The following is a 26,811-nucleotide window of genomic DNA, read 5'->3' on the forward strand; positions in this document are numbered from 1 at the left end:
AAACGAGACGCCTGCAGCAAGGTGCAGACTGTGCGTTTGCACACATGCATGCAGGTGTGTGCGTGTCTGAGACCGAGGGGCCGCTGTCGGGGTGGATGTCAGAACACGAGTTAAACCTGCACGAGTTAAACCTGCAGGCCCTGGAACGCTTAATCACACTTTTTTCTGCTACAGGCAGAGCAGAGACCTATAGAAGAATGCCACCAACGCACATTTTTTTTAACATTTTTTTTATTTATTTTCCAAAAATAATACAATGTGGTACATATATGCATTTGTATTTTGACATTTTTAAACATAATAACAAAACAAACGCAAACAACAGGGTGATATCAAAAGTACAGATAGATCAAAAGTATAGTCCCAGCGCTTGACCAACAATGTTATTGTATTAGTAAAGGTACAATAGGTTTCCACCGTTTGGTGAATGTGGGTATTTGTAGCCTCAGAGAGTAAGTTATCTGTTCCATTTGGTATATATCCCAAAGCTTCTGAATCCATACATTGTAAGATGGAGGCTCAGGTTTGACCCATCTGATTGTTATACATTTTAAAGCAGCTGTTAATAATATATTTAAAAGATATTTTTCATCACGATTAACAATAGCTGCAAGTATTACCCCTAGTAATGCTACCTCTGGTTTGGATGGAATTTCCTGTTTGAAAATGACTTTGAGAGCATCAAAAATGTCTTTCCAAAACAGATCTAATTTGGGGCATTGCCAAAATATGTGTGTGTGGTTAGCATTATCAAGTCCACATTTTCTCCAACATATTCCTGAATGCATCGGACCCATTTTAGCAGTTATAGATGTTCTAAAAAAAAAATCTAGTAACAACTTTCCATTTTAATTCTCTCCACGTTTTTCAATTTGTGACAAGATGTGATTCCATACATATCTCTTCCCAAGTCTCGTCTGCTATATTTATCGACATCTCTGCTTCCCATCTTTGTTTAATATTTAGTGAGTTACTAGTACTCAGAGATAAAAATATATTGTGCAGTTTACCAATTATTTTCTTGTCTTCATTGACCAATTGTTTTACAAGGAACTGTTTTATAGGGTTGGGGTGTAAGAGTTTTTCCCACTCTTTATGAGATATCAGAAATGATCTCAATTGTAAATATCTAAAAAAAAAATCTGTGTTGGGGATACCAAATTCAACCTTCAGCTGCTCAAATGTTTTAATATTGCCACCTTTGATCAACTGATATAGGTATGTTAAGCTATAGTCTGACCATTTTTTAAAGCCTGTCAGAAACAAGATTGTTTACATCTATAACTTCAGTTTTATCAACGTTCACTTTATAACCTGAGTAATATCCATATTGCTGAATGAGATGCTTAAAATGAGGAATTGTTGAAGCCGGTTCAGTAAAATACAACAGGACATCGTCTGCATAAAGTGATATTTTATGCTGTTCTGCATTTATTACGACACCTTTCAGATTATGATCATCCCTGATAAGTTGGGCTAGCGGTTCTATGCTAATAGCGAACAATAGTGGAGACAGTGAGCAACCCTGCCTACATCCACATTCCAGAGCAAATCTGTCTGATCTATACCCATTAACCTGTACTGCTGCTTGTGGAGATGAATAAGGTGTTTTTATCCAATTAATAAAATTTGGACCGAATTTGAATCGTTTTAGTGTCTGCAGTAGATATTGCCAAGACACTATCAAATGCTTTCTGTGCATCCAAAGCAATGATCACAGATTCTAATTTTTCATCCTTCAGATGAGAAATTACATTTAACAAACGGCGTACATTATTACCATAGTACCGTCCAGTAATAAACCCATTCTGGTCAGGGTGTATAATCTGGGTTATTATCTTATTCACACGCCTGGCCAAGACTGCTGTTAATATACGCAAGTCTCCATTTAATAAGGATATAGGCCTATAGGATTGGCAGCCACCAATGCACATTTTTGATGGTCGGTCATACATGCCTGCTCATGGAAATAATTTCAACATGTTCCAAATGGTGTCTGTGTCTGCTAATGTCCTCCGACAGCCTCCCTCAGATCGATAATCTCAACTCTTTACCAGCTTTCCCACGTGGAACTGGTGATATTTACCGACAACAAAGGACCCGCTAATGACAGAGACCGGACTGTCCCAAAGCTGATTCATGGAATTCAGCAACACTCTGAAATCAGCTAATTGTTAGGTTCTGTACTGGATATTCTCTTTATCTTTAAAGCTGTTTCGGCCTGCAATTAACAATTTTGATTACTCTGACAATTAAATGTTTTATTTATAATAAGTTAAAATTGTCCAAAATGTCAAGTGCTCCAGAATTCAAATGCCTTTTCTTAACCAAAGATGAGTCCAAAAACTATAGATTCTTGAAGGTTCGACAGGTAGTCAAAAGTACCCAAAAACTAGAGATTCTAGAAGGTTCGACAGATAATCAAAATGAATAAAAACTAAAGATTCTGGAAGGTTCGACAGGTCTTCAAACTAGGGATGAGAAATTCTGAAATTTTATCACTACTGATAGCATCATATATTCTCATTATCTGTCTGATTCTTTATCGATTCCCTTATGCATTCCTGATCAGTTTTCTGTATGGAAAACTCCAGACAGGTTCTTGGTGCCAATGCAGCTCTTATCCCTGTTGTTAGATACAGTTTGGCATCATGTCAGAAAAACTTGGAAGCTGAGGCATACAATTCCAAAGCTGCGAAAAATTTGGAACCGGTTCCTGACGATCATGCTTGATCAAAAGCAGTTCCTCTTAGACAGATTAACACCAAATTTGAACTGTCTGAACTAGTTTGAAAACAGAAAAAAATCTGTTTCAACAACAATTTTAAAGATGGAAGTCCTATATAGGTTGTTAGTGCCAGTGCTTATCTCTGGGTTCAGTAACATGAAACAGATGAGAGTCTACAACTCCCCCTGGATGGGACATCATTTACAGCTGGGTGGATTGAGACAATGGAGATTAAGTGTCTTGTCCAAAGAATGACACAGCGCCAACCAGCTTTTTATCCACCAAGCTACCTGCTCTTCAGGTCAAAACCAGTTTCTTTTATACTGGTTTAACAGTGATTTATAACTATCTCAATTAGTTCAAAAACAGCAAGCATCTGTTTTAAAAGCCATCTTAGGTGTTTAAACTCATCCAATGTCTGTGTAAAACTGGGAGGGCGCCTTCATTGTGGGTTTGTTTGTCATCTGTTACCTTATTGGGTGCAGTTTTAACAGAATCAAAATAATATGGAGGACAAAGGGACGAATTTTAAAATGACTAAAAACATCCTGGATCCACATTTTGACATCATATCAGTATTTTAGCTGTGTGCAGATTGTTTTCTTTTTTGGAGCAAGCGTTGATTGATGTTGGAGGAAAGCATGGAGCGATAACCAGCATGGAGTTTGAACTTTCATGCATATTACAAATAGTGACATTAAAAACTAATTAAGTGCTAACAGCAAAAGCTTTACTGTGTAGAATAAAATTAAAAGTCCATCCAAAGTCAGGATAGCTCAAACTCAAATTTCAAAACAGAACTTTTATTTATTTTTGTATAGTATCACAAAAGTTGTCGTACTTTTGATCTCACCATTATCGTATTCATGTGTGGGAGTGGCCAAAAGTCTGCCTGAAGAGGGGGTGGGCTGATACACAAACATGGCCAATATTATCTGCTAGAGCGCCCATTTAAAAAAGTCTGAATTCTAAGAAGCTGCTTAATGTGGGACCTGAATCTGAGTCTACTTTCATTATTTTGCCCAGCCATCACTAATGTATTTTTAAATTTAACCAGGTTAGCTCCACTGAGATCCAAATGCCTTTTACAAAGGAGACCTAGACAATTTTTTTTTTAACGTTTCCAATTCACCTAACCTGCATGTCTTTAGATGTGGGATGAAGCCAGAGCAGCTAGAGGGAACCCACACAAACATGGAGAGAACGTGCGAACTCCACACAGGAAGGCCACAGGCAAGAATAGATCCCATGACCTTCTTGCTGTGGGGCAACAGTGCTAACCACTAAGCCACTCTGCTTTTATTTGTGATGAAATCACAAATAACTCACCCGTTTGTGTCCGTTTTTGTCCTTTTCTTATTGATTCAATGTGTTCCTTGCCAGCTGACGTCTGGTGAGTCCGTCAGAAAGTTCCGGTACCTCTTCAAAACTCTGGGCGGACATCAGACAAAGAACTTTCACGATGGTTGTTTTGTCCTGTACTTGTTCGTAGCTTGCCAGTGGACTTCCAGTTGACATGAAACTGCTTTTTTACGTTGGCAGCATAAAAACTGTCTTAACCCTCACAAAGCTAGTCATCAGCCCGGAAGAAACGTTTTTCAAAATAAGAGCACATTTCAGCATACTCTTTGATTCCACTACAAGAACAGACTGATTATGCTTTCACAGATAAGATGCTGAAGAGTTGAGAGAAATACATTGCGAAAATGCATTATTTTTTGCATTTTACAATGTGTTGGGGTCATTAATTTATTTGAAGGTGGGCATTTAATAAACTTTAATCAAAAATAATTTAATTTCAGCTGGGCACTGAAGCAACTTTCTTCAAATAAGGGGGTGGGCTGTTGTTCGGCCTGGGGCGGCCCAGCACGCAAATACGATAATCGTGCGAGCTAGTGAGAAGCATTAATGCAGAGCAGAGATGGCCCAGAGGTTCTCTGTTCCGTTTCCTCCTCCCTAACACCCGCTCACACAGTCCACAACTGAAATAACTTCAGTGGCCATGTGCTCAGCAGAAGCCCCACCCCCTGACATCTGGCAAGGTGACAGACAAACCTAACTGTGATGGTGGTGGGGGGGACCTCCGGGAACCTTCATCTGAGTCCATGTGACCTCAACATAAAACTGAAGTCGCCGTCTTAATAACTGTTCTCTGCTTCTTTTCTGTCAGCAAGCATTTACGCGCTCATACACGTGGATGCACATGTGCAGCTTTTGGGCTAGATGAGCCATGCACACACCTGAAACAGAGCTTTAGAAAAAAGAAAGAATGAAAGAAAAAAAAAAAAAAAAAAAACAGCCTCGGAGCCAGAGTCCATAATTTAATCTCCCCCCTAGCTTTTCTCTATGGAGAGACATCAAATGCGTCATGATGGCTTTTGATCGCAGCGATGATATCGCAACCAAAGTTATATTATTACAAGATGTAAAACAATCACCCAAAAGTGATCTAATCGCACGTCTGTGAATTATCTGGCTGTAGACAGTAAAACACTCATTCACATTTTCATCACACGACTCTTAATGATGAGTTTAAATGAGATTGACGTATTATCTTTGGTTCTCACTGATAACAGTTAAAGTGTAAAGAAAAAAAAAAACAAATAAATAAAATAACTATAGTTAAATGACATGAAGCAAAATAGCAGAATTACTGCAGTTCTTTAACCAAGCCTGTGTGGTCAAGATTTAATAATCAAAATGCATCATAGCTGCCATACAGCTGAGATAATTCCATGCATCGCCACAGAAACAGACAACAAATGCTTGTTTTTCTTATTTAAAACAAACAAACAAACCAACCAACCTGAGAACTGTGGAGGTGAGACGCAGGTTGATCAACCCTGCAGTGACTACGAATAAGAAAAAAGTACCAGGAATTCACGTGGGCTGCATCTCTGCATCACCGCTGCATATTTTCATAAAGATGAAGGTGGAGAGAGATACAGGATTTACAGTACTTAAGTTCTAGTCCCAGGTATGAAAAAGTACTTTGCAGCCCCTCTTAGACAAGCACCCTCATCAGTAAATGTTCCTGCTCATTAGTCAGTTATCCTTTTGGTTAATTTACCAGTAAATTATACCCATGAATTCTACTAATAACTTTCAACATTGTTTTGAAATACAGTGGTAATGACATCAAATTAATAACACGAATTCAGGCTTCTAAAATAATGGCCTTTACACTCATAGTAAAAACTAATCTCTGCAACATGATGTAAATAAAATAAAAATATAAAAGTCAAAACAATGGTGTGCATAAATATACACACTAAAATAGAAACACAACCAAAATCCTCATGTCAGAGAACAGACTTCACTGATATCAATTAGTCTAGTCACAATATACAATAATATCAAATTTTAATACATGTGGAAGGTCATTTCTTAAGTATTGTGATACTCATCATATTGGGAGTAAAGTGTATCATCCCAGCCATAGAAGACCGTGATTTGGTGCTCGACGCTGGTGCAACATCTAGCAGCACTCAGGCTGGTTTCCCACATACTACAACCCCAATTCTAAGTTGGAATATTGCGTAAAATGTAAATAAAAAACAGAATACAATGATTTACAAATCCTCTTCAACCTATATTCAGTTGAATATACCACAAAGACAAGATATTTAATGATCAAACTGATAGACTTTTTTGTTTTTGAAATGAATGCCTGCAACACGTTTCAAAAAAGTTGGGACGGGGCAACAAAAGACTGGGAAAGTTGATGAATGCTCAAAGAACACCTGTTTGGAACATTCCACAGGTGAACAGATTAATTGGAAACAGGTGAGTGTCATGATTGGTATAAAAGGAGCATCCCCAAAAGGCTCAGCCGTTCACAAGCAAAGACGGGCGAGGATCACCACTTTGTAAACAACTGCGTGAAAAAAAAATAGTCCAATAGTTCAAGAACAATGTTTCTCAACATTCAATTGCAAGAATTTAGGGATTCAATCATCTACAGTCCATAATATAATCAGAAGATTCAGAGAATCTGGAGAACTTTCTACACGTAAGCAGAAAGGCTGAAAACCAACACTGAATGCCCGTGACCTTCGATCCCTCAGGCAGCACTGCGTTAAAAACCGACATCACTGTGTAAAGGATCTTACCGCGTGGGCTCAGGAAAACCTCCGAAAATGACTGTCAGTTAACACAGTTCATCGCTACATCTACAAGTGCAAGTTAAAACTCTACCATGCAAAACGAAAGCCACACATCAACAACATCCAGAAACACCGGCGCCTTCTCTGGGCCTGAGTTCATTTGAAATGGACAGACACAAATTGGAAAAGTGTGTTATGGTCTGATGAGTCCACATTTCAAATTGTTTTTGGAAATCATGGACATTGTGTCCTCCGGACAAAAGAGGAAAAAGACCATCTAAACTGTTACCAGCGCAAAGTTCAAAAGCCAGCATCTGTGATGGTATGCAGGAGTGTTAGTGCCCATAGCATGGGGCAACTTACACATCTGTGATGGCACCATTAATGCTGAAAGGTACATCCAGGTTTTGGAGCAACACATGCTCCAATCCAAGCAATGTCTTTTTCAGGGACGTCCCTGTTTATTTCAGCAAGACAATGCCAAGCCACATTCTGCACGTGTTACAACAGCGTGGCTTTGTAGTAAAAGAGTGCGGGTACTAGACTGGCCTGCCTGCAGTCCAGACCTGTTGCCCATTGAAAATGTGTGGCACATTATGAAGCGCAAAATACGACAACGGAGACCCCAGACTGTTGAACAACTGAAGTCATGCATCAAGCAAGAATGGGAAAGAATTCCACCTACAAAGCTTCAACAATTAGTGTCCTCAGTTCCCAAACGCTTATTGAGTGTTGTTAGAAGGAAAGGTAATGTAACAGTGATAAACATACCACTGTCCCAGCTTTTTTTGCATCCATTTCAAAATGAGCAAATATTTGCACAAAAACAAAGTTCATCAGTTTGAACATTAAATATCTTATCTTTGTGGAGTATTCAATTGAATATAGGTTGAGGATTTGCAAATCATTGCATTCTGTTTTTAATTTACATTTTACACAACGTCCCAACTACATTGGAAGTGGGGTTGTACTATGGCTGCACTGCATCACGTCATTCATGTTTTCGGCTCGTCCTACACACATCTTTGTTGCAGTGCATGTGAGGAATTGCGGACGTGTAAACGAGAGAGACTGAACACATCAAGGAGAGCATGTGCAGAGATACAGAACTAAAAACAGACACAAATGATTCTGAGAGTCTACTTTTAACCTGAGGTCAGAATTACAACCAGGAAAAGTATTAATTACCGTATTTTCCGGACTATAAGTCGCACTTTTTTACATGTTTTGGCCGAGGGTGCGACCTATACTCCGGTGCGACTTATAAATGAAAAATATACCGGTAGGATCTCAATTCATTTACTGTAACAAAACAATTTTACGTGACAGAGTCGATCTATGTTTTAAAATGGCCACCGGAAAAGGAAATGCAATGCATCATGGGCACTGTAGTATGACGGCCATCCTATAGTTCACGCTGGTCGCGATAACCAATCAGAGAACAGAACTTTGGATGCGTATTCCTCAGCTCACCCACAGCATGTGAAGCTGACGAACTCGGTGCTTGCTGTTATTCCGGCTTGGCGAACAGAACAGCTTCAACCCTTGGATATCAATGTGAGCAGAGTGTTTAAGTTGACGCTGAGAGCTGCGTGGGAGCATTGGGTGAGCGACGGCGGAGGATTAGCGTGTGCAGTTGGAAGGAGCTGGCGTCGATGATTGTGAAAAGCGTTTGAAGCAGACGAACATGGTGTTTATTCCGGGACGGCTAACAAGACAGCTTCAACCCTTGGATATCAGTGTGAGCAGAGTTGATGCTGAGAGCTGCATGGGAGCACTGAGCGACGGCGGAGGATTAGCGTCTGCACTTGTAAGGAGCTGGATCGACACCGCTGGGTGGTCATGAGCTGCGCAGGTAGGTGCTGCATGGTTCGGCTCGCAATGTGGTCCGCAAAATACAAACATATCCGTAGGTAAAATGCAGCTCACGAGAGGGCACTCGAGGCTTGTGTGACTGTTCCTGCAACTTCTGACTACCATAGAAAAATCAAAATTTTAACGTTACTGATAACATAAGACAACGGAGAAGGCCCGAAAAAATGCTACCAAAAAGAAAATCATACTCTGCAGATTACAAGTTGCGACTGGTGAAATATGCATCCGAAAACGGTAGCCGTCACAATATTATCATCTGAACTTTTCATGTTAACATACCTGTATGTCCATGGGACTTATAGTCCAGTGGACCTTATTTATGGTTTATTTTTCTTTATAATGGATAAAGTGGCTGGTGCGACTTATACTCCGGTGCGACTTATAGTCCGGAAAATACGGTAATTTACAGTTTCCAGTCAAATAAAGAAGCTGCTATCTGATCATCAGTTTGTGCAACAGTTGTGTTGTACCCCAACTAATTATTATTATTATTTAAATATAAACAATTGGTAAATGCACTGTGCTGTTAATACTCATGACGATAGTGCATGACGATGTGATCTGATTAGCCATTCAGTTGCCTTTCAGAACTGACATCCCTCAAAAATAGACCTGTTGACTATTTGTGGTGCATACTGCTGCAACTGAAACATACAGCTGCAGAGCAAATGATAAATGAAGCATCAAATTGAGTGGTGTCTATTGGCTCCATACAAGTACCACAGACACAAATGCCCACAGATGATACGCAAACATAGCATGTGGGGAAAAAAAAACCAACTTATGAACTTACAGTGACTACGGTTGTTGAACACTAGTAGTTGGACTTTTCTCCAAAGTGACTGAAGAGCACAAACGAACCCTGCACCGTTGATGTACCTATGTGTGACAATAGCTTATGACATCTGCTGTTTTGGGGTCTCTGTGCTTTTAATTTCACAACACCACTGATACATTCTTCTTTGCATCTCCATGTCAGCTGTCGCCGTCAGTCCTTCTTTCTCCGCAATGCACACGAGGCAAGAGGAGGGCAAACTGACCTTCCTCAGTGCAAATGATGAGTGGTCAAATCCCCACAGAGACCACGTTTCCACTTCAAAAGCGTGGCTGTACGCAGCCTGAATACTGGCAGCCACAGAAAAGCCTTTCACATGCTCAGAGGACCTGCACTAAACTCTCAGACTAATGACACTCAGATGATTCCAACACTCATCAAGTTCACAGGTTCTGAAGTTCTACATGTCAACAAAAAAAACAGGAAAAAAAAAAGCCAAAGTGATGCTATCTTTAAATGTGTGCAATAGCACACTGGACACCAAAGACAGATCCCTGAAATGATACAGCATATGGACAGTCAAAGGTCAACGCCTGAGGTGCAAAGTGCAGTGTTATCACCATCAATAAAGACCTCCTATGACCAAGGAGCTACTTAGACGAATAATTAACGAGTCTTTATGTCAGTCCACAATTTTGCATCAGACAGCCTTAAAGTTGTTTATGATTCATTCTATAGTTCAAGCAAAAACAAGCAGAAAGCAACATTTTCAAACACGCAATGCCTTAACCGAAGAGCTCAACATTCAAAAGTATTAAGAAAGATGTATCACTGCAGATATTCCATGAGAGGATGAGGAAAATAAAAGAAAGTCAAAGGAGATGCAAACCGGCGTAGACTCACGCTGAGGTGAGTCAGGAAAGCGACTACCCCGTTTTCTCACAGCACCAAGTTACAGAACACAGTAATTAGTGATGTACAGTATGTGGGGCTGCAGCGTGCAGCTTTTCCACAACGGTTTCCTTAAACGAAGCATCGATAAACCCACTGTGCACTCTGTAGATGCACAGATCAGTGTGAGCAGAGCAGGAGTGAACCTGGAGACTGAGCAAGTGGGGCGCAGAGGCAAACACGGAGCGTAAGAGAGAATGGAAGTGAGAACAACAGTGGAGCGTAAGCAAGAGTGAGAGCAAGAACGAAGCACGAGTGAGCGTGGGGCACAAGTGAGGGTGAGATGGCAGCGTAAGCAAGAGTGGAGTGTAGAGTGACAAGCGTGGGAGCAAGAGTGGAATGGATGCAGAATGATTTTGGCCAGAGTGTAGACAGTCATTTTTTTTTTTTAAAGTAGTTTCACTTTATCGTGTCGTGTACTGGATTGGCACAGTGCCCGTTTACACCATGCACTTAAAGCATGAGTGACCCAGAATGCATCAGTGTATTATTAAGCCTGAAACACACTGAAAGCATCACACTGGAAAAACGCGACTGCTGTGTTTCAGCTGTGTTTGTGTTGCATCATTGAGCTTTTGTCAACACCGTGTGTTCTGTAACCACTTTTTTCTTAAAACACCATTTTTACAGGTTAGTTTTGGGCTTTTGCGTGTGGGCGTGCGCTTTTTTTTTTTTTTTTTTTTAAAGAAACTTTCCTTGTTTAGCTGGTACAGCCATCACCCAACAGCACACCTTATGTCGAGCACTTCAAAATATATAATCTTAAAAAATATAACATATAAATACATATAGACTCACCACCAAGCGCTTCGTTGGATTATTTTTATAGTCCAGATCTTGTGAGACACAGAGCTCCATGTGGGTTTAGCGGAGGCGCATTAGAAAAACTGAGTTCTCATAGGTGGATCCAACAAGTTGGGGGGAGCAGACTTCATCCACCTCGGAAATTCAGTTTGTTGTTGGAATGCCCTGATAACGATTGAGGTATTGGTAGCCAATCACTGGCATTATTAGAAAGATCATCGTCGGAACTGATCATCCAATATTAATATATATTAAAACCTAACACAGCCAGCTGCCACGTTTTCTACCCTAACCTGTTCTGCACAGCAGTCTGCTTTATTTCCCTTCCCAAAAATGAGTTTGCTGAGCTTGTTGGTGAACAAATAATCATTTTAACATATATGTGTCACAGCTACATTTGTAGTTTATGGACTGGAACACGGGATGGTTCAGTGCATGCACCCTTATTGTATTTTAATGTTCGTTGGGAGATTATGCTCTTCTCTTGTTCTGATGTTAAATGCAAAATACACCTATTAAAGAAATGTGTGATATAAATCATTGTCTCGGCCAGAGGTGCCAAAACCAAAACATCCTCTGCGGAGTGAACAAAACAATAATCCGTTCCAAGTTACAGTGATTTTATTTAATATCCTCCTCCTGAGCTTTTTCTTTGACATTTTGGCCTGGGTGTTGGCAGGGGTGATGGGTGGGAAAGCAGAGGATGGACACACAGAGAGTGAGCAAAGTTTCTTTCGTTTGCTGGCGTTAAAGGCCTCATGGGTGAAACTGAGAAAAAAAAAAAAGAATGCGGGGGTAGAGAGCTGTCACTTGAAAGCCATTAAGTCTTGCTATAAAACTCCAATAAAAATGACAGCTGCAGCCCCGTTCTCAAAAGGGGAGCAAAAGTGTCACATCAGGAGCACAAAACTGGACGGCAGTAAAAGACAAACTTGGCCAAATGCTGTTGGCGTTGTGCTCCCACCACCACACACACACAGCGAGACTCTCCCAGCATCACCTTTGATCCTGTGTTACTGCTGGAAATCGAGGCCTCAGTCTACCCGCCTCACATATACCGCTGTGAACGTCACCTTGCCATCAAAGACCATGAACCTCATTGTTTCTGGGAGAAAGGTCTGTGCGGCGTGCTCCCCACAGCTCCTCACACACTTTACCCATGTGATGTCTGAGTTTTATTAAGACTATTTTAGCAGCAGATGTTCAAACACAAGAGAACCATTAGTTCAGCAGGTCATCTGGCAAGTGGCATTCAAGGGTTTACCCTCATATTCATGAAGAACTGCAATAGGAGATGTATTTTCAATGTTTACGTCTGCAGTCAGGGCCCCCGTCCACACACAGAGGAGTTTCAGTGTATCTGCAAAAGTTTTGCATCATATCAGCTTTTTTGGCACTCGAAAGCACAACTTTTTGAAATCTAGTCCCAGAGTAGATAAATCTCAAAACGCCACCTTTGCATTTTCATGAGCACAACTAATTCTCACCTTTTAGGAAGTAATGACGTCATGTGACCTGACATTTTTATATGGTGCCAACATCGTGAGGGAACCTTTCTCTGTCAGGTATCTCGGCTACGGCGCCTGAAACGCGTCCATTATATTGGCGTATTTGTTTTGACACGATTCCCAGTCAACATTCCTTTGTACTGTAGTCAACTTATTATCCAGTGTGACTCAAAGCATTGGTTCAACTTCTTCGTCTTTCCACACGACGTCTCAGCTTTTGCTCTTGCTTTAGCATTTGTGTTCGCCATCTTTTTGGTCTTCTTCTTCTTCTGTGTTTGTATACAGAGCACAAGCTTTCTGTGCATGCCCCACTTATTGGTCTTCATTTTTTGTGGGAGTGTTACAGCACCACATACAGGACTGGCATATATACAACAGCATTTTCAGTGTTTTGTGGGTACGCAGATATTGTTGAAATGGTACCGTGTTTATGGAACTTTTTTTTTTTTTCAAACCACAAAGACAGAGATCGTATAGGGAAAGTTGTTCTGTGCTTGTTCTGTGACCACTGAAGATGTCACAGCTTAATGTGGTGTTTAGAAGGGGCGGTGATGATGATGCGAGGCAACACAGCCAACAGTAGACACTGTGGTAGAGGGGATTCGATGTACCAATAACTAATCTATAAATGTCAAAAATCTACTCACTGTCAATTCAAACGACAGCATGTCAGACTTTCTAATGCTGCACGGCAGATAATTTCAGAAATTGACTGACTCAAGGACTCAGCAGATAAGTGCGTCCTTGAAGAGGCCAATTAACCACGAGCTGGACCTTTGATGGACAATCTTTAAATATGAATGTGATTTAAGGACAGAAAAACTAGGACTACAGGCGAAGCATGGGCTGCTGATACAGCATGTGGCAGGGATCGAAGGATAAACTTAATTTTCGCTTATACGAGAAACATGGCAACAATACAGACCTTCACTGATCAGTTCAACATCAAATACCTAATCACCTTTATACATAGTCCTTTATACATAGATATGGAAAAAATACAATCACAATTCTGTTCTCATACTGATCAATATCAAGATATCATTTAATAATGCTGCTGTTTGAAGAGTGTCCTGAAAGAACCAGCAGGTTTATTAATTAAGAATTATGAGGGTTTTTTTTTTATCCAAAACCGAAATAGCAGAATGTAAACATTTAAAGCTACAGTGTGCAGGATTTCAGGGGGTGTTTATTTGACTCAACAGACGACAATGATCTTAACTAGGGCTGCCATGACTAGTCACGACTACGTCGACTATTGAAACCATCAACAACTAATTTAGTAGTTGGCGAGTCATTTGCTTTGAACCTTGAACCAATGAATCAGTGCTTCAATCTGCTGCTTCATTGGATCTTTGCTTCACTCTTCTTCAGAAGCAGCAACTCCGCTTCTTAACCCCTCTCAAAGTCATTAAAATATGTCAATCCTGAGTCACTTTCGTGGGGATTAAAGTGACAAATTGGTCCTCCTGTCTTGTTGTGAGAAAGAAACAAGAATCGTCCTCCGTTCTGTTGCTCCAAACTCTGCACCGCCGAGTCAAGTTAGAAAGATAAAGTCCGCTCAGAATTAATAACTTCAAAGCGAATCACTGTTTAAATCAAATGACACCTCTTTCTAAACGTTGTAATACAAACAAACAGCAATCGATCAAAATGTTTTTTTTTTTCCCCCCTCCCAAAATGAGACGTCCTGGCTGATGTGCAGCAGCGCAAGTCTGTATGGCTGTAGACCGGCAGATTCCAGCAGCCAGCTGAGCTTAGCTCAGATGTATGGAGAGACTTTCATGCCATTAATGTCTGAAAGGAAATGCTTTTGACAAAAACTACAGATTTTTTTCTAGCTATATCCAGAGATCAAGGACCATGTAGAGTTTATTTATGTCCAGAGTTTAAGGATTCAGTGACCAATTTCATGTTTATTTACTTTAAGACTCAATAAAATGTTGTTATAGAAAACCTGTAAAGCCTACTTGTAGCAAACAGAAAATTCACAGGAAGTATTGGTAAAGGAAATCGATAAGGAATCGGATTGATAAGCGGAATCGATAATGGTATCAATCAATCAATCTTTTTTTTTTTATATAGCGCCAAATCACAACAAACAGTTGCCCCAAGGCGCTTTATATTGTAAGGCAAGGCCATACAATAATTATGTAAAACCCCAACGGTCAAAACGACCCCCTGTGAGCAAGCACTTGGCTACAGTGGGAAGGAAAACCTCCCGTTGAACAGGAAGAAACCTCCAGCAGAACCAGGCTCAGGGAGGGGCAGTCTTCTGCTGGGACTGGTTGGGGCTGAGGGAGAGAACCAGGAAAAAGACATGCTGTGGAGGGGAGCAGAGATCGATCACTAATGATTAAATGCAGAGTGGTGCATACAGAGCAAAAAGAGAAAGAAACAGTGCATCATGGGAACCCCCCAGCAGTCTAAGTCTATAGCAGCATAACAAAGGGATGGTTCAGGGTCACCTGATCCAGCCCTAACTATAAGCTTTAGCAAAAAGGAAAGTTTTAAGCCTAATCTTAAAAGTAGAGAGGGTGTCTGTCTCCCTGATCTGAATTGGGAGCTGGTTCCACAGGAGAGGAGCCTGAAAGCTGAAGGCTCTGCCTCCCATTCTACTCTTACAAACCCTAGGAACTACAAGTAAGCCTGCAGTCTGACAGCGAAGCGCTCTATTGGGGTGATATGGTACTACGAGGTCCCTAAGATAAGATGGGACCTGATTATTCAAAACCTTATAAGTAAGAAGAAGAATTTTAAATTCTATTCTAGAATTAACAGGAAGCCAATGAAGAGAGGCCAATATGGGTGAGATATGCTCTCCTTCTAGTCCCCGTCAGTACTCTAGCTGCAGCATTTTGAATTAACTGAAGGCTTTTTAGGGAACTTTTAGGACAACCTGATAATAATGAATTACAATAGTCCAGCCTAGAGGAAATAAATGCATGAATTAGTTTTTCAGCATCACTCTGAGACAAGACCTTTCTGATTTTAGAGATATTGCGTAAATGCAAAAAAGCAGTCCTACATATTTGTTTAATATGCGCTTTGAATGACATATCCTGATCAAAAATGACTCCAAGATTTCTCACAGTATTACTAGAGGTCAGGGTAATGCCATCCAGAGTAAGGATCTGGTTAGACACCATGTTTCTAAGATTTGTGGGGCCAAGTACAATAACTTCAGTTTTATCTGAGTTTAAAAGCAGGAAATTAGAGGTCATCCATGTCTTTATGTCTGTAAGACAATCCTGCAGTTTAGCTAATTGGTGTGTGTCCTCTGGTTTCATGGATAGATAAAGCTGGGTATCATCTGCGTAACAATGAAAATTTAAGCAATACCGTCTAATAATACTGCCTAAGGGAAGCATGTATAAAGTGAATAAAATTGGTCCTAGCACAGAACCTTGTGGAACTCCATAATTAACTTTAGTCTGTGAAGAAGATTCCCCATTTACATGAACAAATTGTAATCTATTAGACAAATATGATTCAAACCACCGCAGCACAGTGCCTTTAATACCTATGGCATGCTCTAATCTCTGTAATAAAATTTTATGGTCAACAGTATCAAAAGCAGCACTGAGGTCTAACAGAACAAGCACAGAGATGAGTCCACTGTCCGAGGCCATAAGAAGATCATTTGTAACCTTCACTAATGCTGTTTCTGTACTATGATGAATTCTAAAACCTGACTGAAACTCTTCAAATAGACCATTCCTCTGCAGATGATCAGTTAGCTGTTTTACAACTACCCTTTCAAGAATTTTTGAGAGAAAAGGAAGGTTGGAGATTGGCCTATAATTAGCTAAGATAGCTGGGTCAAGTGATGGCTTTTTAAGTAATGGTTTAATTACTGCCACCTTAAAAGCCTGTGGTACATAGCCAACTAACAAAGATAGATTGATCATATTTAAGATCGAAGCATTAAATAATGGTAGGGCTTCCTTGAGCAGCCTGGTAGGAATGGGGTCTAATAAACATGTTGATGGTTTGGATGAAGTAACTAATGAAAATAACTCAGACAGAACAATCGGAGAGAAAGAGTCTAACCAAATACCGGCATCACTGAAAGCAGCCAAAGATAACGATACGTCTTTGGGATGGTTATGAGTAATTTTTTCTCTAATAGTTAAAATTTTGTTAGCAAAGAAAGTCATGAAGTCATTACTAGTTAAAGTTAATGGAATACTCAGCTCAATAGAGCTCTGACTCTGTCAGCCTGGCTACAGTGCTGAAAAGAAACCTGGGGTTGTTCTTATTTTCTTCAATTAGTGATGAGTAGAAAGATGTCCTAGCTTTACGGAGGGCTTTTTTTATAGAGCAACAGACTCTTTTTCCAGGCTAAGTGAAGATCTTCTAAATTAGTGAGACGCCATTTCCTCTCCAACTTACGGGTTATCTGCTTTAAGCTACGAGTTTGTGAGTTATACCACGGAGTCAGGCACTTCTGATTTAAAGCTCTCTTTTTTAGAGGAGCTACAGCATCCAAAGTTGTCTTCAATGAGGATGTAAAACTATTGACGAGATACTCTATCTCACTTACAGAGTTTAGGTAGCTACTCTGCACTGTGTTGGTATATGGCATTAGAGAACATAAAGAAGGAATCATATCCTTAAACCTAGTTACAGCGCTTTCTGAAAGACTTCTAGTGTAATGAAACTTATTCCCCACTGCTGGGTAGTCCATCAGAGTAAATGTAAATGTTATTAAGAAATGATCAGACAGAAGGGAGTTTTCAGGGAATACTGTTAAGTCTTCTATTTCCATACCATAAGTCAGAACAAGATCTTAGATATGATTAAAGTGGTGGGTGGACTCATTTACTTTTTGAGCAAAGCCAATAGAGTCTAATAATAGATTAAATGCAGTGTTGAGGCTGTCATTCTCAGCATCTGTGTGGATGTTAAAATCGCCCACTATAATTATCTTATCTGAGCTAAGCACTAAGTCAGACAAAAGGTCTGAAAATTCACAGAGAAACTCACAGTAACGACCAGGTGGACGATAGATAATAACAAATAAAACTGGTTTTTGGGACTTCCAATTTGGATGGACAAGACTAAGAGTCAAGCTTTCAAATGAATTAAAGCTCTGTCTGGGTTTTTGATTAATTAATAAGCTGGAATGGAAGATTGCTGCTAATCCTCCGCCCCGGCCCGTGCTACGAGCATTCTGACAGTTAGTGTGACTCGGGGGTGTTGACTCATTTAAACTAACATATTCATCCTGCTGTAACCAGGTTTCTGTAAGGCAGAATAAATCAATATGTTGATCAATTATTATATCATTTACCAACAGGGACTTAGAAGAGAGAGACCTAATGTTTAATAGACCACATTTAACTGTTTTAGTCTGTGGTGCAGTTGAAGGTGCTATATTATTTTTTCTTTTTGAATTTTTATGCTTAAATAGATTTTTGCTGGTTATTGGTAGTCTGGGAGCAGGCACCGTCTCTACGGGGATGGGGTAATGAGGGGATGGCAGGGGGAGAGAAGCTGCAGAGAGGTGTGTAAGACTACAACTCTGCTTCCTGGTCCCAACCCTGGATAGTCACGGTTTGGAGGATTTAAGAAAATTGGCCAGATTTCTAGAAATGAGAGCTGCTCCATCCAAAGTGGCATGGATGCCGTCTCTCCTAACAAGACCAGGTTTTCCCCAGAAGCTTTGCCAATTATCTATGAAGCCCACCTCATTTTTTGGACACCACTCAGACAGCCAGCAATTCAAGGAGAACATGCGGCTAAACATGTCACTCCCGGTCTGATTGGGGAGGGGCCCAGAGAAAACTACAGAGTCCGACATTGTTTTTGCAAAGTTACACACCGATTTAATGTTAATTTTAGTGACCTCCGATTGGCGTAACCGGGTGTCATTACTGCCGACGTGAATTACAATCTTAACAAATTTACGCTTAGCCTTAGCCAGCAGTTTCAAATTTCCTTCAATGTCGCCTGCTCTGGCCCCCGGAAGACAACTGACTATGGTTGCTGGTGTCGCTAACTTCACATTTCGCAAAACAGAGTCGCCAATAACCAGAGTTTGATCCTCGGCGGGTGTGTCGTCGAGTGGGGAAAAACGGTTAGAGATGTGAACGGGTTGGCGGTGTACACAGGGCTTCTGTTTAGGGCTACGCTTCCTCCTCACAGTCACCCAGTCAGCCTGCTTTCCCGGCTGCTCGGGATCTGCCAGGGGGTAACTAACGGCGGCTAAGCTACCTTGGTCCGCACCGACTACAGGGGCCTGGCTAGCTGTAGAATTTTCCACGGTGCGGAGCTGAGTCTCCAATTCGCCCAGCCTGGCCTCCAAAGCTACGAATAAGCTACACTTATTACAAGTACCGTTACTGCTAAAGCAGGCCGAGGAATAACTAAACATTTCACACCCAGAGCAGAAAAGTGCGGGAGAGACAGGAGAAGCCGCCATGCTAAATCGGCTAAGAGCTAGTAGCTACGCTAAGCTAGCGGATTCCTAAAAACACGCAAAGTGAATAATGTGTAAATAATTTAGAGGTGATTCAGCAGAAGGAGTGCTTTAGTTAAGGCACGTAAAGATTACACTGGGAAACAAATCGTAATCTAGATAACTAGATCAATCTAACTGCGCAGATTAAACAGCTAACAGATACAGAAAAACACCACTGTGCTCCGGAACAGGAAGTGATACAATACCGCAGTGAGAGCCAACCACCAGTCAATATCGATAAAATGTGATAAGCTGCAATTTACGTATGATCTGACTCGTCGACTAATCACAAAAATAATCGTTGACTATCAAAATAGTCGTTTGTGGCAGCGCTACTCCTAACCATGTGTTCATCAGTGTACCTGCAAGGATGAACTGAGCCCTTCATATCTACACAAGAGTGTGCCCCCTTGTGGAGGCTGCCATGTTGCTACAGAAGCCCAAAGGGGCCACAGTTGCTCTGCCTTCCACTTTATTTTGCAGGATGACCTGAAGACTAAAGAAAACAGGACTTACTGGTCATTCCTCTGTGCAATGCCTACCGGTTGCTAGTGCCGACTAATGGCCCAGTCACACGGTGATTCCTGAACGAAGGGAAAAAGTAAAAAAAAAAAAAAAAGTCACAATTCGTTGAGAAAAGGTGGACGAAAGAGCTTTTATCACCGAACAGCTTGCGAAAGAACAGCGCAAAAGGGACAAAAAAGGAACTTAACAAAACCGAAGCTAACGATCTCGACACAAACGCGCCTGGAGCCACAGCTGGAGCAGTGTGTGTCTGCATCTCTGAGTTCCAGGACTCGGCGCTGGGACGGAGCTCATAGCGCTCACAAACCGGCTTCTGCACGGTGTGAAAACATTCAGCTGCTCCAACGAAGTCAAATTAAACAATAACATTACAAAAACTAAAACGATTAAAAAATGTCAAGAACGACAGCAAAAGGAAACAGACGAATTGAGGTTTTCGTTGCCCTTCGTTCAAATTTTTCAACAGTTCAAAAATCCTGACGAAGCGCCAGCTGCAGGAACGAAGCTGCGCGAAAGTTAAATGATGCGAACAAAAGTCAACGAAAGTCCAGATTTCTAATTTTGTCAGGGCTTCGTTGCCATTCGTTCAGTGCCGTGTGACTGGGCCATAACATGTTTGAGAACCCTCATTTTTCTGAAATGAAAGATCCTACATAATACTTATCAAAAGCAAAGATGAGAGCATGAATTCCTGATGCTAAAGAATCAAAAATGTAAATGGATGCAAAATCATGAAGGCACTATATCCTACACACTGTAGCTTTAACTGTAAAAAAAACAAAAAAAAAAAACAAAACAAAAAAAAAAACAAAAGCTTTATCTGGGCAATTCTAAGGTAACGGAATTACAATCTGAGCTAATCTGGGATCAGGGATGTGAATCGTACAACTCACGATTCAATTCGTTTGATTGTTGGGGTGACGATTCGATCCAGAATCGATTTTCGATTGAAAGAGCTCTGAGAAATAGTTATAGTACTTAAAAAATGTTTATGTTTAAAAAAAAAAAATGCAGCTTTACAAGGTTATTCAAGTGATTCTAAAGATGTAAATTTACTTATCCGCTTTGCTCGTTCAGAGTTGGCTGGCAGTTTAGTGAAGTGCTGGTCAGTAGTCGGTAGATACCGCTGCTCCACTTCTTTTAGCTCTGGGTGATAGCGTGGCATGTGGGCTTGCGGATTTGAAGTGTTTCCGAAGTACTTGACTTTCATTTTGCAGATTTTGCACACTGCTTAAGTCATGGCAAGCTCCTTCTGACGCAGCAAATAATAAAAACCCAAAATGCGCTCAAACATTTGCCTTCAGCAAAGACGGTGCTGGCTGAATTAGCTCTTGGTCTGCCATTGTAAGCTGCAGCTCACAAATGTTTGAAGCACACTGGACCCTCCCCTCGTGGGGATGCTGTAGTACGGAAGGCCGTTGCCTGACAAACAGTACACGTAGCGAGTAAGTAAGAAAATGTTTTTAAAAAAATGCTTTTTAAAAATCGATTCTTGGACATTTTGGATCGATTCAGAATTGTAATAAATAAGAATCGTGATTCAGACGTGAATCGATTTTTTCCGGCACCCCTAGTAAACAGCCCAGACTTAATCAGCATCAAGCTATCCAAACATGTCCATATGATTGTTTCATTACTGTCAGCTAGTTTATTCAGTTGTATCTTGAAAAAGCATTCCAAGTTGATGCAAGTGTCCCACAGTAGCAGCGGTGCATGCTTAGGGCTTTTATTGTGAAATGTCGGGACAAAGATTTGCATCTTTTCCCTTCGTGGGTTGCTTGACTGTTAGAGCAGTATTAACATTTTATTAATCTGAAGTCAAACAACAGAGGCTACATGCCAATGCTGTTACCCTGGCACAAGTATAAGCACAAACTATAACCCTCATTTTGTCAACAATATCCCCAGCTTTGGTTGATGACATGACTTTGGAACCCACTGCTGGTTCAACTAACTCAATTCCAATTTATTGGCATTCACATATCAAAAACATGAGGGAATGAAAATCATTACTCAACTCGAGCAGAGCAAGAAATAAAAAGTACCCTGTTTTCAGCGCCCCCCCCCAAGCAATCCTTTGCAGTAGCAAAGTTTGTGCACTTTGACATGCACTCAAAAAACAATAACAACAAAATGCAACAACTGCAGACTGACTGGTTGTACTTGCATTTCTTTCTGCAGCATATGGGATCTTAAATCTCTGTATCCTTATCTCCATATCCTTTGTTGTTTTATTACCCAACCCTATGGGTGCGTGTTTTGTAATCATTCTATATCTACCCGATTAATTCTGTGCCTCATGGAATCCACGCTGACTGTACATGCATCCGTGTTGGTGCAAAAGAGCCCAACTATGTGTATTTCTATTGACGTGATTCCCCCCCCCCTTCCGTGAGACACCATAGAAGGTTTGGAAAGCTGGACCATTAACCTTTACTGAACTTGGGATGTAACCTTTCTGTGTTTGACATGATTGATGTTTTCTCGCTGCAGCCAGACCTCCAATAGAAACTGCATCATGTTGTAGCAGGGTACAAAAAAGCAATCTTAGTTTGTTAATTTTCATCTGTTGTCTGTTATATGTGCAAGACACAACCTTGCATGATAAATGCTTAAATTAATCCTCGTCTCAGGAGCTGATTTTATCTTCAGCCAGATCAAAAGAAAGATCAAAATCCTAAAACCATTTTCTCACTTTCACAGGATTACATCCTGGAAGGTCATGGCCAATAACCATGAAAAATCAGTATATGAAGACCACAGTTGCCCAATAAGGTGATGCAGCAACATATACCATGTGATATGTGTAAAACAGCCACAACGCCTGTAGTGTAACTTTAGCAAAATCAGAACTTATTAGGGGTGTAGCAATACACAAAAATCATGTTTCGGTACATACCTCGGTTTTGAGGTCATGGTTCAGTTCATTTTTGGTACAGTATGGGAACAAAATGCAAAACTGAAATTTGCTTGTTGTTAAAACAGTTTATTGTAACATTATACAAACAGGAAAATAAAATAATTGCAAAGTGCTGCCTGGTAATAAGTTAAATAAAATGTTCTCAAATAAACAACAAATGTATGAAATATTATTAAAAAAAAAATATTCATAAACAGCTTTTAACAAAACCTTTCCACAAGTAAAGCGCAGCACAACGGTTCCAGCATGAAGCCCTGTTCAATTTTATTCAAACTTCATATTTTTTGCCAGAAAAATTAACTTGTCCAAAACTGTCAGGATTTTTTTTTTTTTTTTAAAGAGAATTAATGTTAAAGAAGCCCTTTACTTTTGTACAATTTATTTTATTTTCCATCACTTTCTATTTATACTAATACTGTAAAGTTATTGTCGGCTTAACTGTTTGTTTAATGTTTGTTAATACAGTGGTCCCTCGCTATAACGCAATTCACCTTTTGCGGCCTTGCAGTTTCGCAGATTTTTATTTTATTTTTTTTAAACAGCGCATTGTGTTCTGCATCCTTATCAGGCGGGCCGGTCGTGGCACCGGTCGGCATCACCGCGATTGCTCTCACTGCCTCCGATGCGCGTACTGAGTCTGCGGGCTTGGTAAACACAGCAGCGGCCCACTCACACCGCCCTCCTGTCTGCTGTGTGGCGCTGCGCCAAATCTGGCATCAGGTCCAGACTACGCTCGCTGTTTTGATGCGGACGCTGACCGCAGCCGCAGAGCTCCAAGGCCACCGAGAGAGGACTTGGATTCTTTGCGGGTCCCGCATCCGTACCTCCGGAGGCAGTGAGCGAAGGGAGAGTTCTGCGTGTGTCTGTTTATAATCTTCTCGCCGAGAAGAAAAAAGAGTGTGTTTACACAGGAGAGAAAAGTGAGAAAATGTTAATGCCTGTTTGAGAAAAGTGCATAAAGTGTGTAGTGAGGGGTTTTACAGCCTTAAAACATCTGTAATAATAGCAAAAAAATAGTGCTGACGACTTCACGGATTTCGCTTATCGTGGGTTATTTTTAGAATGTAACTCCTGCGATAATCGAGGGACCACTGTATATCTTTTTAAATAAAGTTTTGAAAACAAAAACATTGTGAGAGAGGCAAAAAAGTGAAAACCACCTTTAAAATATTTAGAACCACAAATAAAGTTGATTCTTGATTTGTTTATTTATTTTGCCATTAAAATTGGCCATCGCTTATTAAAATAAAATAACTTCTCAAGGCCAGCGCTTCTCAAAGTCCGGAGACTATTTAATCACAGCGTAGCAAATGAGGTCAGTAGGCTGAGCAAGTGCCAGTGAGGTTTGTGAGCGGAGATTTCCCTCCACTCAGCGCTTTATAGGCTGCTGCAGGCAGCAGAGGAGGGGGAGACCCGCTGCCGCTAGGTGGCAACAGAGACTTTCACTTTCAATCACCAAACATGAGAAAAGTCTCCAGTAACACCAGGAAAAGTAGCTAGATTTGTCGCTTGCTGATTTTGAGAAGATAAGCTGTCAAGAGGGCTTGGAAAGTCGTCAGATTTAGCGAGAAAGTTGGCAACACTGAATGTAAACACACGCAACGCGAATTCACCCGTGAACAGCCCTGCACAGAACCGAACATCCCGTACCGAAACGGTTCAATACAAATACATGTATCATTTCACCCTTATAACTTATGGAAAACCTCCTAGTGATGTCACGGTATGTTGACGACGCTTTGGTCTCCATGGAAGTGCAAAGGATTAAGTTTGCAACACAAAAGAGAAATTTACTGACATTTTGAAAATCCCACCATGTTAAACAAGGCCATGGCCTAAAGACAGAATATTCCAGTTCAATACCAACACCATTCCAGACACTCAAGGTCTTGCTCAGTTCTTTGACTTGAATCACTGTATGCGGATAAAAAGACATCAGCAACATTAAAATGCCAATATACCTCATTTACCCAAAATGATGTACATACAAGACACCAGCATTACAAATCACATATTTACCTACACATCCTGCAGCCACCAGGTGGCGGATGAATACTGGATCTTCTCTGGCTGACAACCAAACAATTATATCATTTTTATTGACAATCTCATGCATCATTCTGACATGTGTCATTGTGAAGCTGCACATTGTGCACAAACTATGAATTGCATTTTCAGTTTGTCATCGCACCATAATATTTTTGCTTCTTTAAACTGGTTTCAGGCTTGCGGAAGATAAAGCAATTTGCAATTGTGTTTCATTAATTATGCAAGAAGCAGAAAAAGTGGACAAGTTACACAATGCGGACACAGTGTTTGTACCTGTAGACACTGAGATTGCTACATACTTCATCTAAGCCAAGTTAAAACAAACTCTGTCCATCCAGGTTGGAAAAGCACCACTGTAAATACCCCGTTATCAGTTTTCTCGCAGAAAATACAGAACATAAGCCTGAAAAACAATAAATAAAGCATCTGGTCTCCTGTCGCAATTGCACAGCTGGCCAATCAATAACAAGTACTGTAGGCATGGCTGTCACATTGTTGAATCAGAAAGTTGCCAGTTTTGATGGATGCAACTCCCTCAATAAGGCCTATCGTGTATTCCCAACAATTTCAGCACACCTTCAAAAGATACATACAGTATCCAGCATTCCCGTCTATTATTCTCTGAAGGAGATAGAAAAGTTTAAAATGTCCAATTCTGCAAATGGTAAAAAAGGTCAAGAATGTGATTTTATTTATTCTGCATTTTACACTGCTAAAGCTGAGTCATGATCTGTCTACAGTACAGCTGCAATGATTAATCAATTATTAATTGACTATTAAATTACACCAACTATTTTGAAAACTGATTAATCATTTTGAGTTTTTTTATGTCCCTAGTCCCCAGCTTCTTAAATGTGAATACTTTCCTTTTTTTGGCCGTGAACTGAGTATCTTTGGGTTGTGGACAAAACAAGACATTTGAAGGAGTCCCCTTGGACTCTGAATAACACTGAGTGACATGTATCATCATTTTATGCACCAACCAGCCAATCAAGCAAATATTCGACCAATTACGAAAATAATCATTCATTGCATCGTTGCAGCCCTAGTGTACAGCAAATATATATATGTATATATATATATATATATATATATATATATGTGTGTGTGTGTGTGTGTGTGTGTGTGTGTGTGTGTGTGTGTGTGCCTGGATGAAATCAGACCGCATTTGAGTTTAGATGCCACCAACTTATGACAAAAGTTGCCCTTTTAGGGATTAATAAAGTTGTCTGAAGTCTGAAAAAAGTTGTTTTATATGAATTAGAGTAAAATTTCATGGATGAGATGGCTGCCGAATAGCGACACTGCATACAATGATTTGAAATAATTGATTTCACATCTGTACAGAGTAGGGATGGGTATTGATAAGATTTTATCGATATCGATGCCATTATCGATTCCGCTTATCGATCCGATTCCTTATCGATTCCCTTATCGATACCGCTTGTGAATTTTGTACTAAAAGTAGGCTTTACAGGTTTTCTATGTATTTCATTGAGTCTTAAAGTAAATAAATATGAAATTGGTCACTGTATCCTTGATCTCTGGACATAAATAAAAATAAACAAAACGGTGTTTCACTTTGAAGTTATTAATTCCGACTGGATTCTATCGTTCTACCTTGACTCGGCAGAGAGCCGCGCAGCGTTTGGAGCTGTGTGAACAGAACGGAGGACGATTCTAGTTTCTTTCTCGCAACAAGATAGGAGTCCCAGTTAGTAACTTTAATCCGTACAAAAGTGACTCACGATTTCACATATTCAGGGATGAAAGTGGTGAAAAACAAAAAAAAAAGTTGAAACCCAAACTCACCCCCCAACACCAACTGCCCGAAAATGTTTGAATTCTAAAAGCTCCGAAATGCAATCTGGGGCTATTCCAGACAATAAATTGCAATGAGTGCAGCATCCATTTTGGTGAGGAAAAAACCCCAACTTTCCTTATTCAAATTCATTCCAGTAGTTTTCTGCTATTACTAGGATGCAGCAGTTTTCTAGCTTGGCAGATAGTTCTGGAGGAAATCACTGAAGAAATTAACACATTGAAAATATGGTTTGACCGAAACAAACTGTCATTAAACTTAAATAAGACAGGGATGAAGTGG

At 40.4% G+C, this 26,811-nt stretch overlaps 1 protein-coding gene across 2 annotated transcripts in view; it reads right to left on the minus strand.

The window, feature by feature from the left end:
* The window catches only part of rxraa (retinoid X receptor, alpha a), a 234,596-nt gene that overhangs the window by 191,318 nt on the left and 16,467 nt on the right, over positions 1-26,811 (minus strand). The gene's annotated exons all lie outside the window — the stretch shown is intronic.

This window comes from Thalassophryne amazonica, chromosome 17, assembly GCF_902500255.1.
Source record: "Thalassophryne amazonica chromosome 17, fThaAma1.1, whole genome shotgun sequence".
NCBI lineage: Eukaryota > Metazoa > Chordata > Actinopteri > Batrachoidiformes > Batrachoididae > Thalassophryne > Thalassophryne amazonica.